At 44.8% G+C, this 15,230-nt stretch overlaps 1 protein-coding gene across 3 annotated transcripts in view; it reads right to left on the reverse strand.

Moving 5' to 3' along the window:
* The window catches only part of GHR (growth hormone receptor), a 125,435-nt gene extending 116,861 nt beyond the window's left edge, over positions 1-8,574 (reverse strand). For 2 of the 3 annotated variants that reach the window (XM_040580407.1, XM_040580403.1), the window contains exon 1: positions 8,454-8,573. The gene's annotated coding sequence lies outside the window, so the exon portion shown is untranslated. Of the gene's footprint in view, positions 1-8,453 lie in introns of all 3 variants that reach the window. The other variant, XM_040580395.1, reaches the window with a different exon arrangement.
* Between the last annotated feature and the right edge of the window lie 6,656 nt (positions 8,575-15,230).

Genomic DNA, 15,230 nt, shown 5'->3' on the forward strand with positions numbered 1-15,230 from the left:
TGCCAATTTTCAAGATACCTGGTCAGTGCCAGTGTCTGAAACGTAAACGGTGGGAGGGATGGTTCTTTTGCCCATAAGAGCACACTTCTGCTTCATACAGATAGGATTACCAACTCACAGGCTCTTGTCAGATCAGGTTCCTTGTCAGGAACCGTTCAAAATCACTTAAAAATAATTCAGACAAATAAATAACTAGTGAGACACACCTCTCGTTTCAACCCTAACAACAAATGGTGCCAGTCATTTTTACTGACATCTTACTTTTTTTTCCCCACACTTCAGCATCAGTAAATAAAACAAAAAGCACAATACACACAAACAGCATGTATACTACAAATAAAGTGAGTTGGTGAAAGACATCAGTTGTTCTGATGCAAAAATACCATCTTTCTGTTCCCTGTGTTTTTTACAAGCTGTTGCAATGACAGGCTCCTACAAAACACTGCAACCACTATGCTATTTGGAAAGCATAGCAATGCAAGCCTCTGGCAAAATGAGACCTAACTATTTCTTTCCAATAAAACCATCTCTACTCGTACCACAGCTCTAGCCATCAGGTGGCATAATTTTTACCATAATAAAAATTAATTATTTTTAAAAAAAAATCAATATGAAAATATACTTCTGGGTGCAATTCAAGTTACATTTGAGTTTTGAAATCATCTTGAGGGTTTTGGGTTTTTTACAATGTTTTAGTCCAGCCACCTCAAACATCCTTAAACAAATCACTACACTTAAGTCTTAAACATGTACTTTTGATTACTGGTCATACAATGTTCAGTTTTCTCATTAAAACAGTGGAACCAAACAGTTCAGAGTCTATAACTTTAGTCTTTCCAATATCATCCAACAGTTCCCCAGGCTTTCATGTCCTGACCTTTCTAATTACACATATTCCATTTTGTTTCAGAAATTATTCACAATCTTTATGTAGTCCCTCGTTCTTGATTCCTCCCACCTAAAACTTCCTTTCCTCTTCTGCATGATTTACCAAACTGAAACACCTGTAGAACATGTTCACCTACTGTGGAAAATTTCTTCCCTCTTCTACTCTTGATATCTCCTGAGGTTAATCAGGCTCTTGGGTTCGTTAGGCTTGAAATGACATTCAAATAATAAGCCAAATAAAAAATGAATTTCATCTGAAATTCACACCTCAGCATACAGAACAGGCATAGGACTACAGAAGCTTCCGTATGAAGATATCCACTGTATTGTTCAACGTTAATGTGAACAGTTAGTCAGGAGGAGTGTCTCTTCCTAAATCCTATGTCCTTCCTTTTTGACAGATGGGGTCTTTTTATTCCCACTGGATCCATAAAACTCCCTTGGGCTCTTACAGAGAGAGCCCTCCACCTGCAGTAATGCAACAGAAGAGGAAAATGGACCTGCAAATGATTTTTCACAATACTTTTGGTTACTTTAATAATACATTAACTCTTATAATTGGAAAAAAGCAATAGAACAGGCTGCATAAATGCATGGGCACAACAGTAAACAGCATTACTTTTTCCACCATGGCATTAAGTGCATTCATCTGTGCCATAAGCTGGATCCACAATACAAGGGCACTATGTGTTGCTTATTTCCCTTGTACATGAGATACAGGTTTTACAGTTATACACCATAAGCCTGAAAAATCAATGATGTAAAAAGCACCTTCCTACAAGTATTTTTACTCTCCTCCTTGCTCTGATGCAAGTTAGGCATGCCCCCCACCACACTTAAATGGGTGAATGCCATCCTTTCTTACCACCACCTCCAGCATCCCTGCGCTCAGCCAAAGCAGTATCCACTGTAGTTAACACACTCATGTATGCCTTGTGGTAGATAAATTACACACCACCAAGGAAAGGTGTATGGACCCAGTACAATAAAAGAAATTAATTCTCTCAAAGCTACCTATTGTTTCAAGGAAATTAGCTATACAAGCAAAATACTTAGCTAAGAACCAGCAGTAAAACAAGGCACAGGCTGTTTTACAACAGTGACTGCTTTTTCTGAAATAGTTTCTGAAATATGGCCACCCTTATTAAATACACCTTAGTTCTGGAAGATACCAGAGCTCACCACACAGTTCCACAAAAATAGCCTTCCTCACAGGGAGGTGAAGGGGCCATTTCTCCCCATCCTGGGCTGCAATCCCTCCATGCCGTACACACTGTCCTGCACTGGCAGAACTGGCCGACGTACAGGAGGACAGCAGTGACCGTATCACATAACAAGCATCTCTCCTGTGCAGTGTTTGTTAGCACCCCCCAGCACAAGCAGACCCGGAGGCTCAGTGCTGCTCTCCAAAGGTCAGAAATCACACCTAAAAAACTTAAAATGACCATCTCAACACTTCCTCTGATCTGACATTGCAGTAACGTTGTGGCCACAAGTACAGTTCATTCACATGTACTGGACCAGCAGGCTGGCACTGTCTGGAACAAGCACAAGTCAAGTCTGAAAAGTTTCAGCTGCATGTGCTTAGTTATGTGTGTGGATAAGCCCCAAACTGCAAACAATTCAGGAAAAAAAAAGAACAGGATTTCCCACTGCAGGCTGCATATCATCCCTTCTGGTGGCTCAACTCACTGCAGCAAGCACGGTCCCTAGCTTATACCCTACAAAAGCCAGGACTCGAACTGGAAGACCAAAGAAAGACCCGGTGTAAGCACAGATCCCTGGGTTTGATCTGCACATGCTGTTTACACGCTGTACAGATGGGCTTGTGGAGTCCTGACTGCATCATATTCTGTTTAACATCTCACTTTGTCCTTAGAGCTGCTCTGTGCCCCAATTCAAACTGTCACAGTCATTACAACAGCGATAGTTTTCCTTGGGGGTTTCTTGTAAGTAAAAGTTCCATAGTGTTCCCTGGACATACTTTACTAGGCTCAGCCATAAAAAGTAATTAAAACCAAAACTCATTGCTTCTAATTGCTTTTCTTCTCCTGATCCTCATCCCAGACCTTCTTACTCCAGGCAGAACAGATAAAGCTTAATCCCAAATGTAATCACAGTCAGTCTCTCTTCAACTCATGAGAAGCAAGGGACAAGAATCACCATCTAGATGAAATCCTGCTTTCTTTTCGCTCACTTTTTACAGCATCACATAGAGCTACTAGCAATCTCAGGAACAGTCTAAGCTTTTTTGGATGAAACCAGTACACAAGGCATTGCTCAAAATAATTACAAAGTACATCCATAACATGGTTCTTGAGCAAACACAAGTTAGTAAGCATTCGGTACCAAATGCAAACAGTATTTGCAGTCACGTGATAAGGAAGAGCCCACTGCACCAATTCATTCTCAAGGTAACACAGTCAGAAATTCCTGCGTGTGTGAAAACGGCAGGCAAAAAAAAAGAGAAACTGTGAAACACAGCAGAAATCAGGCTGCTAGCTGAACATTGGAGAGCAACTGGGAATAAGGCATGCAGTTCATGAAGTGAAGCAAAAACTGCCAAGCACGCTCATTTAACCGAGACAGCTGAAATAAAATTTCTTGGTTCTTCCAGGCTGTTTCTCCTGGCCTACAGACTCTCAAGAGAGTCAGACTTACCACTACCCAATCCCCAGACTCCAACAGGCAAAGGAGGAGCTGTTTGGCTACACCAGTAAAGTTGTAGAAATGAACGATGTACAGATTAAAATCCAAAACTGCTGCATACTGGTCAGGTACACAGATATCTGTTCACAGAACTAACACAGGTACAGTTTCTGCCTACAGGGTACCATCAACACAACCTAGACATCCGCTGGAATATGGAGCCAGACCAGGAGGATTTGAATGAGCATTTTATAGATGTAGCAGATTTTTCATGGCTACGAACAGCCACTGCCTTTACCTGGAGAGGAACAGGCTAAAAAAAATACCTCTCCCCAAATTCCTGGCTGGCCAGACCTTAACGAAAGTCACTGCAAAAGCTGGTGTACTGAGCCCAGGACAGCAATACCACAACAGCCTGGAGGAACAAGCCAACAGCCAGTGAGCACAGCACTGGAACAGCTCCTGATGATACGTCAGGGTTTGATTTCTCTCCCACCAGAAGTCCAGGTTTTACCAATCTCACTCTCTCCTGAGGCAGTCAAACTCCAAACTCAATTTAAGCACTTGAATGATGCAACACGACAGCTGTTATTAATAACGTAACTCTTTCCAACTGCCCCTCAGAATTGTGTATTAGGTGCTGATAAACCTGTATTGCACAAAATGACCCTGTAGCGCATCTGAAATATTACTTCATGTTTGGACTGACTACTTATAAACTGAATTTGAAGGCTGTAATGGATTTATGACAGTATTTAAGGAGCTTTTAAAGTTTTAAGTGTTAATTGTCTCCACCCCTGCTATTGTCCAGTGTTTAAATGGTACCCAAATGCAACTGATAATTCATATTTATGTCTTCATATATCATCTTTGTTCTAGGATTACAAGCAGTAAGCTTATTAAGTGATCAGAGACAGAAATCTTTCGCCTTAATGAGTGCAAAGCTGGTGAAGCATCCTCTCTGCCCATTCTCAGTTCAGTTTCCCACGCACCCGCCCTAGGTAGTCACCTGTAGGCTTAGCCAGTCTAGCACTGTGATACCCTGCTGTGATTCTCATTTCTCCTTTTTGGTAACCATTTAGAGAGACCAGGTAAGGCCTCACCCCTTCCACACCAGAAGAACAGGTGCTGTGCTTACTCTTTTAATGCTTAAAATTTTCTGCTAAATTTACCAGAGCTCCATATCCTGCCATCAGCATTCCCCACGCAGACTTCATTGTTCCCACCATATCTCCAGCATCCTCGATGCAGCCCTGTATGACCTTCCCCCCCTTATGACCACAATCCCACACTGACTCCCTTCCACGAAACACAGCTGCTAGTCTGGATGCATAGCAGAATGAAAGACTATGTTGCAGACTGTATCACTACAAATTGGAGTATCTTAAAAACTCAAAGTTATAAAACTGAGCATGATTTAGAAGATACGGATATCAACATTGCAGTCAGTGGGTTTTTTTGAAACAAATGTGCTTAGCATGGTAAATATGAATAGCATGACAAATGGAGTTTTAAGCTCCTGCATACTCAATTACTGCTATAATCCTTCAACTACTAACTACATGGGTAACAAATGATGTGGGACCTTACACCTGAAAAGTTGCTCTGAACCAAGTGCCTGTGCACATGCATATTTAATACAAGTAGTTCATGCATCAGTGACCATTACTGCCTGAAGCAGAAGACTAGACAATGGTGTTTTCCAGCAGTTATTCCTTCAGTAAAAATAATTTTAATTGTCTTTTACATCCTCACATTACTTCCAAAGTGCTCAGCAAACAGCAAGGAACATTGCCTTGTTTAGGCAAGACATTAAGTCTCAGTCTACCACAAAACACCCTGCTACTGTAAAGTGTTTCCAAAGTTTATATTAACTTATTAATAAAACCACGAAGTTTCTGGTGATAACTTTCTTTTCAATAGAATACCTGCTTTCAAAAGGCCAACAAAGTATCATGCTTAAATATATTTCCATTTAATTACCTGCAGTAAATGTGATATGGATGACATTAACCTGTCAGGAAACAGCCTTTATGATTTACTGTGAAAAATTGTTTCTCAATACATTGAGAACCCGATCTTTGGTAAGAGGATGCTTGTTAATCTCTCATGAATCAAAATGATGTAAACACTCACCCCATACAAAGAACTTAAATTGGGATTCATATGCAAGAAAGAAAGATTTCCCTTGTGATAAACAATTCGAGTACAAAGTGTTCCTTCAAGTCCTGACATAAATTGCTCCTGCCAAGCTAGTATCTCATTGCATCAGCCTTTTGCCTTTGCCACGACTGTAGTGGCAGCCCTGCTGCCTCTCCGCCCGCTTTCCAGAATTACCATCCCAGCTCTGATGGGCCAAAGACTTCTCTTTCCATCAGATAAATACTTGGTGAAAAAACAAGGAAGATTTAGTTAAAAGGAACCCCATCCTCTAGCTAATCAACTATTTAGCGACTTCCAGGTGGACTGAGTAGACTCATTATTGCACTAGTAGTATCCTTGCCCTTCCTTTCCCCACAAACTTTATCCCCTCTTCTTGTTACTCCTATCATTTTTATTTACTTGCATTGCTTTGAAAATATTTGACACCCACCTTAAGATTACAAGAGCTTCAACTGGACTGAATACAAGTGTTGGTTGTGTCTGATAAAACTTTTTTTTAAATCAGACAAAAAGAAAAAAATCAAAGCATCTCTGCCTACATTGCTTTCTCAATGACAAATATTCACAGCTTCTATTTTGTCCACAGAAATCTGGTATTTCAAATAAGATACACAATGTTATATTTATTCAGCTCAATGCTCCCATTAGTAGCGCAAGATAAACACTGGCTTTAATAGAAAACAATTTCTACAGCAAAAGGAAGCTTCACTTGACCGAAACAAGGCCTTATCTCTAGTTTATAACACATTAACAGAAATGTATATACAGTTACGGGAAAGCAATCCTGTGACTGAAAGTTATACCATAAAACAACCAATATATATTATACTTTCTCAGCCTCCAGAACACATAAAAAAGATATCAACCCAGAAATGGGAATTGCCATCAAGGATTTATTTGAGCTTTCCCTACTGGAAACGGGCACAAGAGGTCACACACAGTAGCACATGCTACTTCAGTTAGTAAAAACATGCAGAATCAGCTCCATACAACTCTGGATCACACCCAGCGTGGCACAGGCACCTATGCTGCACTGTGCTACAGAAAATAACACTTCCATAGAGCCCCTGGTTTTATACATTTGCGTGCTGCTGCACTGGTGCTGTGCAAAAGCATCTACACCAGGAGACTATGAGACAGCCTGTGGCGATGAAAACATACCTGGAGAATTTCACTCCAAAATATTTGGGGGATATGTATGACTCCTCTATAAATTACAGCAACTATTTTCACTTATTTAACAGAAGTACCACTACCATTTACTGGCAGTTTTAGAAATGACTCCTGAGAAGCACTGCCTGCTGTCTTGCTTGTCAGTTCTCCACAGAACATGCTAATGTCCTGAATTAACACAGCAAGTAGCAATTCTAGTAAAGCGAGACAGAGACGCTGTGGAGATGAAAGATACCAAATTCCCATTTAAAAATTGCAAGCTGTCTGAGCAACTTTCAGTAATATTTACATTTTCTCACTCAGAACCACAAAACATCTCAGTTGCAATCTACTCTAATCTCAGTATTTAAACCAGTATCTTTTAAAATAAACACCAGTATTTAAATCAATCTTCCCAAATCTCCTTGTATTGATTCTATTCCCAACTTACATTTCCATCACTGATTCGAACAACCAAGTCTAAGCTATAGCTAAGAGTCTTTCAGACTTAAGCACCACTTTACCAGGTAAATACCATTTTTCCTATCGGTAAACACTTACTTAAAGCATTTATAAAATGGAATCCAACTCAGGCAGTGGACTATAGTTTTTTTAATTACTTCATTCTTACTTCTAATTTAACCACGAACAGAAAGATGACCAGATGTGGGTCTTTTGTAATTGCTACACGAGGAGGAAAGTGAAGCTGTGACTGAACAGAGTAAGTTAATAATACATGAGAGTCTGAACGAGATAGACGCTACTTAAAAGATGAGTAACTAATGCACATCCACACACATGATCGCTAGAAGTAGCCCCACGAGAGTTTACAACAAATATCACTGAAGACGCTGCTGTGAGAAAACACTGCTGCTCTGCAGTGACACCGTCTGTGCTGCACACCACCGCTCCGAGCATCTGTACGATTTGTTTTTTAAAATACTGCCTGTGCTCAGTTTTTTTCCCCGTGCAATACTTGGAGTAGACCACACACCCCAAGAAAGGCAATCAGTTACAGATGGCATGAAAAGTTGTTTTTTAAAAAAAAGAAAAAAGAAAAAAAAAAGAAGGGAGGGGGGGAGTTGTATAAACTGGAATAAACCACACCGAAGAGAAACTCCGACCAGGTCCGTCAGGGCCGGGAAGACCGGGACCCCGGCAGCTCCCCCACCGCCCCGCTCTGCGTTTAAGCCCGAGCCCCTGCGGAGAAGGTTTCTCTGAAGAACGGTTTCTCCAGCCCGCCGAGGCGGGCTCCCCTTCCCCGCCACCCCCCCGCACCCGGGGCCGCAGCACACTTCGCGCCCCGGCCGCCCCCCCGCCGCCGCGGCCGGAGCTGCCGCCCACTGCCACGGCCCGGTCCGGCGCCGCGCTGCCCGCGCCAGCGGGACACGCCGGGCGCCCGCCGCCCTCGGGGGCGCTCCGACACCGACCGGGGCCGCGGGCACCCGTCACAAGCCCCCCGCCACCGCCGGGCGAGAGCCGGGCGCCGGGGGAGGAGAACCCGGCAGGAGCCGGACCCGGCCCGAGGAAGCGGCCCCGCGCCCGCTGCACGCGGGACGCGGCGGGCGGGGGGAGGCGCGCAGCCGCCGCCCGGTACTCACCGACTCGCTCAGAAACTTCCCCCCGAGTTACGGTGGCGCGGCGGGCGGCGGCGGCGGGCGCGGCCCCCCCGGCGGGCGCCGGCACCATGGGAGCGCCTCAGCGAGCGGCCGCCGCGGCGGCGGCACCGCCGGGCATCGCGCTCCCTCCGCCCGGGGCCAGCCCCAACTTCTGAGCAGGCAACGACTACAGGCGCGGGCGGGCGGCGGGCTCAGCCCGCACCCCTCCCGCGGGGCGGGGCGGGGCGGAGGTCAGGCCGGGGCCGGCGGGGAGCGCACCGCCCCTCGGCGCACCGCCGCCCGCCGCCGCAGCGCGCACGCCTCGCTGCCCGCCGCCCCCTGCGCGCCCACCCTGCCCCGCCGTGTCCCGCCGCTCAGCGGCCGCCGCCGCCTCCTCACCCCATGGCCGCCGCGCCCGCCGGGCCGTCCGCCCGCCGCGGGGAGGGGGCAGGGAGCGGGCTCTGCGTCGCGCCGGGGAACATGTCTGGCGGGGCGGGGGCGGCGCGGCCCCGGCAGCGCGGCTGGCTGCCCGGCCGCCCGGGAGCCCCAGCCGGCGCCTGTCACTGTCACTGCGCCGCGGGGCTCCGTCTAGGGGAAGGTGGCGGCTACTGCAGCGCCTCTCGCTGCCGGGGGGGGCGGGAGCTGCTCCCCCGGGACGCCGGCTCCGCGCTGTGGGCGCCGGGGGCTGCGCGGAGGCGTTACCGCTCCGGCACCGCCTCGGCCGCGGCTGGTGCGGGGCGAGAGCGGGGGCTGCGGTAAGGTGCCGGCAGGGGCGGGGTGGGTCTGGGGGGCGGTGAGGGCGATGTTGGGGACGAGGGGTGTCGGCGTGGGGCACGCGCGGCTGCCGGGGGAAATGGAGCGGCTTTGGAGCCCGAGAGTGCGATGACGGGCACCTTCCTCACGCAGGGCCGGGTAAGGGGAGTGTAGGCGTGAGCTACAGCAACCTGGGGACCGACAGCTTGGGCTTTAATTATTGTAAAATAATTAAAAATTCTCTTTTGAGAAACACCTTAGGAAAGTGAGCAGTCAGAACGACCATAGTGCCATCAGTTTGTTTTATTCGAGTACCATTTACATTCACAAAGTTCCAGAGACGGACCCAGCATGCAGAAAGGTGACTTCAGCAGTGGCAGTACTGATCTTTAAGGCCCTTGCAGCACCTACATGCACACACACACACACACACACACACACACACACCCCGCCCCCCTGCCCCATGCTGGCTCAGCATCTGTCTTCCCTGTACAATGGAGGTGGGACAAGAGCAACACAAGCCTGTGTTGCAAGAGTTTGACAATCATTTGGTAAACCATGATGGAAATCCTCCCCAGAAATCAGCCTGGAGTAGAACACTGCGGCTCACCCGCGTTCCCTGCTGTGGTTCGATGGGCACGCTTGCTGATGCCACCACATGGAAGTTGCTGGGTTACAGTGGCTGGGGAAGGTGCTGCTCCTGGCACCTTTCCCTGCTCAGGCTGGTGCTGCCCTTACCTTGCTCTTGCACCAGGAGCTCTGCAACAGGGTGCTGCTTAGCTTCAGGGAGCCAGTGTGCCTCCAAGACTTGACCCGCAAATAGCAAGTTGTCCATCTGTAGCCAGGCTGTCACTCCAGGCTGGCTCTCTGCCAGCTCCTGTGGGTGCCAAACCAAACTGGGGAGGGGACAGGGGGTGGGTGGGAGGTAAAAACGTAGCAGGGGCAAGATGGACCATGACATGTGACCCCACCAATTTTCAGCTGGCTTAATAGAATGGAAATGTCGCATGTTGATAACTATCTGCCAGAAGTGTCACTGAGGTTTTAAACCGGGGGCACACAGACACATCTTTCTCATTGCTACACCAGAACTGTCTTTTGCCTTTTCCCCATTTAAAAATCATGGAAACAGAACTCGACATTCTTTCAACAGTGCCAAGCAATACTACAGCCTTTCCATTAACATACCTGCAAAGAACATTAAGTTTCAATTCTTACCAATGGTTAGGGGATTCATATCCACATCTCCCGGGAGGTGCCTGTGCTGCCAAACTAGCTGCTGCTCCTCAGGCCTTTCATTCTTACCTTGGCAGAGCAGGATTAGCTACTTGTTGAGTTTGAAATTGCAACCACAGACCTGATCCTGACTCTGTAGTTTTGTGGTTGGAGCACTGTGTTAGGAGAGGAGAACTTGTGTTCCAGCTCCAGAGATGTTTACGGCGTGTGTTTCATATAACATTCCTGTAACATAGTAAGATCTGAGATTATAACAAACTTTTTTGTGTTGACCACGTAGCAGTGAAAGTCGAACAGCTAAAATACCACACAGATAAACCAGGGAAGGTACTACTGCTCCCTCATTATATGTTTGAATAAACATAGATAGTAATAAATTTGTAGATTTATTATATATTCTGGATTTATACTTCCCTGGATTTTCTGTATACTAGATAATATTTTTTACTTCACATGGCAGGTGGTTTAGTTTCATGGGAATTAATGTCAAACACAGTTCACTGCCAACAAGACCAAGTTTAGGCAACATCAGCCAAAGACATTTTGTCGGAAAGCTTGTGGGGATGTGGCTGGGACTGGGGAGGATGAGAGACAGGTGAGAGAGTGTAGGTAGGTGCTGATTTGACTTGAGACAGCAGGGTGGCTTTGAAGAGGTGAAGGTCATCAGTACCTGGGTAGGAGGGGGTTGAAAGTTAGTGAAATAAGTTCCCTGAAGTTGAAAAGCAAGATAATTTTATTTTACATTTTTTTCATTAATTAGGACCTCACCCCTAAATTACATTTTGGGTTTCCACACTGTCTACAGCTAGTCCTGGAGCAGCAAAAGCAGAAGGGTGTGTGTTACATATCTGTAGGATAAATATTTTGAATTTTCTTCATTGCTCCAATGGGTGTAAATAGCATAATAAATGGTCAGTGATCTCTTCACTTCTCCCTTATTTAAAAAAAAAAATAATCTGTCTTTCTTTTAATAACTAGTATACTAAGTTTCATTGGAAGATTTGTGGGGATATTATCATACACTTACTCTGTGCTGCTAATTTGTGTTAGTATTTTAATCATCGACAGAAATTAGCTTTGGAATGTTTGAGCTTGGTTTCTTATGAAGCATGAATCTTAAATTTAGCTCAGCAACAATATATAGGAATTGGTTAGTTCTTTACATGTCTGTTAGAAAATGCCTATCAAACTATATTTAATTGTATGCATGCCTATATACTTCCCTTTTTCATTTTCATTTATGCTGTATTATCACTCTTCCAGACTCCCTCCAATCCCTTTAAAAAGCCTGGAAAAGCAAGTCTGGCTTGCATACACTCAGTAAAGATACCTGATTTCTGACCACTTGTTCTGACATAACATGCAATAATACCAACACCAGCTAACGTAAGCACTCTTTTCTCTGCATGCACAGTTGCCACTTCAGTCCATTCCTAGCAGTGTACTGAAAGTCCTCCCCTTTCAGAGCATGATGATCTGGAACCAGAAGCAGAAGTTGAAATGGTGGCTGGATGTGTTTTTGCTGCTTACATTAGTCTATAATGCAGTGTTTATCAACAGTATGTCAAATAGGATTTCAACAGCTCAGTGCGTAATAGTTCTTGATTTGGGAAAGGTTCCTTCACTTAGAGCAGCTACAGCTAGTGCACATTGTATTATGGTTGGCAGTAGTTTCTGCAAGACTAGCTGTGGATGCCTAGTTTAAGCATTGGCTTAAGTCTGTGTTTGTACAGCACAAAGTCAGCTAATCGGGTAAAATCTGCCATAGGTGGAGTTACACCAGTCAAACTGGGGTTGCTTGGTTTAGCAGGCAATAGTTCGCTATAGTCAGCAAAAGCTGTGTTACTATATGCATTTCTAGATTAATATAATGGGGTCCACATGCGTGGTTGGTGCTGGAAAAAAGAGTTTCTTTGGCTAGTAGAGTTTATACTGGAAGGAAATGAAGTGACTTTTCGGTTGCTGGGCATTTTGCCAATACAGTATTGCAAAATGCACTCTTAATTGAGTGTTTGATTAATAATACAATGAATCTTAAGTTCTAAATTTCACATCTTTCCCAGTTTAAGTGAGTATGAATGTGTTTCTCTTGGGTGAAGAACTACTTATATTAAATTAAGAAAATGGGTTTTGTTTTTCAAAACTGCATGAAAAACTGCAGGAGACTGAGATTAAATTGAGACATTGTTCATATTCCACATTCTTACCTGCAGCTTAAATCTATGCTTTTCATTTAACACAATCATAGAGTCGTGGGAAAATTCAGCTTGTGAGGGACCTCAGGAACTCCCTAGTTGATGGGCTTCTGCTCAGTGCAGGGTCAGTGAAGTGGTTAAATGTTGTTGTTCAGGGCTTTACTCAGCTGGGTTTCAAAAACTTCCAAGGAAGGAGACTGCACATCCTGGGGCAACCTGCTCCACTGCTGCACTGTCCTCATGGGGAAAAAGGTTTCCTTTCTTCTGCAGTCTGAACTTCTTACTTCGACTTACACTCATTGCCTTTCTTCCTGCCACCATGCACTTCTGTGGAGAGCATGGCTTTGTCTTCTCAGTGACTTCCTTGCAGCAAGAGGAAAGGTGCTCTGAGGTGCCCCCAAAGCCTTCCCTTCTCCATACTGGAGCAGCCCTGTCCCTCAGCCTCCCCTTGCAGTGCTGACGCTCCAGCTCCTGAGCATCCTGGTGGCCTGCCACTGGGCTTGCTCCAGTTTGACAATGTCTCTATTGCAGGGAGGGGGGAAGATGATGCAGTACACAAGATGTCATCTCATCACTGCCAAGTGAAGGGGGATAATCACTTCTCTTCATCTCCTGGCTGTGCACCTGTTCACACAACCGATGATGGTGTTGGCTTTTGCTGCTGGGGCACATAGCAGCTTGCTGTCTGCCAAATCCACAAGGTTCTTTTCAGCAGAACTTCTTCACACACAGTCAGTCCTCAGCTTGAATCACTACATGGGCTTCTTCCCAGGGCAGGATTTTGCATTTGTCCTGGCAGAATTTTACAGCCCATTCCTCCAGCCTGTCTAGGTCCTGCTGGAAGACAGCCCTGCCCTTGAGCATATTGACTGGTCCCTCTGGTTTGGTGTTATCTGCAAACATGATGAGAGTTCATGTTACCTCCTCCAGGTCATCGACACTGATGTTAAACAGGACGGGTATGCCACTTGTTGCTGGCCTTCAGGCACAAGGACTATGAATCCATATTTTTTTAGTTATAAAACATCTTTTTCCAATTAACCTCCACTGATCTTTTTAGATGGTAATGCAAAAATGTGGGATGTAAAAGGAACATGTTGGTCTTTTAGAAATAATTTAGAAATAGAAAGAATGATTCAGATGAATGTGCATTTCTCCATTTATGTCATGACTTTAGAAAACTGAAGGAAAAAAAGTCCACTACTGCCATGAGAAACTTTTGATAAACTTTATGGGGAAGTACATCAATCTTTTAAGCACATAATGTGTTTTCCATTAAATTCTTTTTTTCATAGGATAGGAGGAAGTCAAAATTATGTGGGGTGGGTAGGTTAATGGCTCCTCTTTCCTCACTTCACCTTCTTAATGTTCTCTACTCATCTAAGAAATAAGAATAGCTGAAAGAAGAGAAGCACTCTTTTAATCTAAATTTCCATCATAAATTGAATTGCAGAAAAAAGTACCATTTAGGTTACTTTCTTACGGCACACGACTACTGCTTGCCACGAAAATAAACTGTACTAATAAAATGCATATTCCAGCCATGACCAGACTTGTACCAAGAGCTGGGAATGCACAGTGCTTGCTGTAATGCAAAAATAAAAACAATATTTAATAGCAGCTCTGCTCTCGTCCTCTGAATATGTGGAAAATTTTAGGTTGTGGGTTGTCTGGGTTACTTCCTTTAAAGCTACAGAGCAAAGCTCCCCTGACTACTTTACATGAAAGCAGAGTAAATACCTCACAAACAATTACCTAGGAACAGAGAATTTTCTTTAAGGAACTAATGTCCAAGGAATCAATGTGAACATGCATGCAGGATAAGGAGGTGCAGGCAAAGTGAGAGAGGAAAATGAAGGAACACCCTGCCACAGCCTGCAGTCTTTATCTCTCTGTTGTTTCTAAGGCATCCATCATGTCATTATCTGCAGTAAAGACCCATCAGACTGTAATGAATACATTGACTCTGGTTCTCTGGGAAAAGGAAGGTGAAAATGGAGATATTTTGCTTGCTTTGTCTCTGAAGAAGGGAGGAGGAGAAGAGTCGAAGTGAAGGTTTTGCTTCAGCCAGTATATTCAATGCTTTTCTTTTTTTAAGGTAAGGAATTTCAGAGTTGGTGTCCTGGCCTGCTTCCAGCGCTACACAAGCTGTCCTTCATCCTAGATGTTGTATTAGCCAGAAGAACTACTGCAAATGAACACTGAGAAACGTTAATTAATTTTAAGATAAATAATGTGCAAGTAGCGCCCTGTGGATCTTAACTGAATCCCATCCTTAGCCTTTTCGGTACTTATTGAAGATTGTGACCAGGCACATACTGCAAAATGTATCCAGAGCCTAACACCACTTGCTGCACCTGTATGTCCACATTGTCCTCCGTTTCCTTCTGGCCACAGAACAAGCTTCAGTGGCCAGTGAATCTTCTGGCTAAAATGCTAGTCTCTCAAGTGTCTCAGAGGTTTAAGCACATTAAACAAGGCTTTATTGGTTTGCTTTCCTGCACTTAGATCCCTAAAGTCCAACATGTTAGAGACCTAACTGATTTGCTTTTTAAAGTGTTTTACGTTTTATTACTTAGAGCATGCACTCATTGTC

The sequence above is a fragment of the Falco naumanni genome, chromosome Z (assembly GCF_017639655.2).
Source record: "Falco naumanni isolate bFalNau1 chromosome Z, bFalNau1.pat, whole genome shotgun sequence".
Lineage (NCBI taxonomy): Eukaryota > Metazoa > Chordata > Aves > Falconiformes > Falconidae > Falco > Falco naumanni.